Source organism: Pteropus medius, unplaced genomic scaffold, assembly GCF_902729225.1.
Source record: "Pteropus medius unplaced genomic scaffold, Ma_sr-lr_union100, whole genome shotgun sequence".
Taxonomy (NCBI): Eukaryota; Metazoa; Chordata; class Mammalia; order Chiroptera; family Pteropodidae; genus Pteropus; species Pteropus medius.
In genome coordinates this window covers 13,120,885-13,122,298 of record NW_024340849.1, presented here as the reverse complement: position 1 = coordinate 13,122,298, position 1,414 = coordinate 13,120,885, and the positions used below count along the sequence as shown (strand labels likewise).

The 1,414-nt window shown below is 35.9% G+C and overlaps 1 pseudogene; it reads left to right on the top strand.

The window, feature by feature from the left end:
• The first annotated feature begins 957 nt into the window (after nt 1–957).
• On the top strand, nt 958–1,076 carry LOC120589886 (uncharacterized; annotated as a pseudogene).
• Nucleotides 1,077–1,414: the final 338 nt, after the last annotated feature.

Below are 1,414 nucleotides of genomic sequence, written 5' to 3'. Positions count from 1 at the left end.
AAAATCTCGGCAGCCAACTCGAAGGGACTCCTACTGGTCAAGGAAGAATATCAGTAAGACTTAAACAGCAATGTATTGAAACACATCACATTTGTAAAAATCTATGAATTCATGCTATTTTTTCATGGTCACATTTTGAGGATCTTAGATGTATTATTTTGAAAACTGAAAAAAAATAAAATCAAGCATTTAATTCACTTTTCCTGAACAAGCTGTATAGCAAGGTAATTCGATAGTCGATGAGGGGATATTTCACTCTATAAAACTATTCTAGAAAACAAATGGAAGAGAAATGACAAAGTATCACCATCTTGCAACTCCTTAATGAATTAATGGATCTAGGCATAGTCATCAAAATGGCTGCTCCCACCACAAAATAAGAAACAACCAGAAACAATGTGACTCCTGACACAGCATCACCTTTGAATTCCTGGCAAACAACAAAACCAAACGAGAATCTGAAGAAACCTCTAGATCTAACTACCAGTTTGCGGGAAGTACAGGAGACAGTGGAACATGTTAAATGACATCAGGGAATGCATTTAGCAAGATCCAAGATAAACCACCCAGTTTCTTCCATGATAATTGCAAAGTAGGGGGGAAAAGGGAGCAGAAAAATCTATAAATTCAAAAGAATTATCAATCAAATGCAATCTATAGATTTCATATGTTCTGATACAAACAAACCCATTACTGAAAAATCATTTTATAGAACAAAATACTTCCATTTGCGACAACATGAATGGACCTAGATGGTATTATGCTAAGCAAAATAAGTCAGACAGAGAAAGACAAATGCCATATGACTTCACTTATACGTGGAATCTAAAAAAAAACAAAATAAATAAACAAAACAGAAACAAACTTATAGATACAGAGAACAAGTTGATGATTACCAGATGGGAGGGGGTTGAGGGGATGGGTGGAAAGGTGAATGAAATTAAGAAGTAGAAATTAGTCTATGGCCATGCCACCTTGAACGAGCCCGATCTCGTCTGATCTTGGAAGCTAAGCAGGGTCAGGTCTGGTTAGTACTTGGATGGGAGACCACCTAGGAAGACCAGGTGCTGTAAGCGTTAAAAAAAAGAAGTACAAACTACCAGTTATAAAAATAGTCTCAAGTGTGTAAAGTACAGCACAGGAAATATAATATTGTAGTAACTGTGTGGGGAGCCAGATGGGGTGATCACTTTGTAAGATACATAAATGTCTAATCACTGCATTGTACATCTGAAACTAATATAATATTGTACGTCAACCGAAATTGGAAAAAGTTCATTTTTAAATTTTTAAATAAATGAATGAATAATCATTTGTGTGTTTAATGGGCACAGAGTTTCAGTGTGGGATGATGAAAAGTTCTGGAGAGAGATGGAGGTGATGGTTGCACAATGTGAATGGATTCAATGCTACT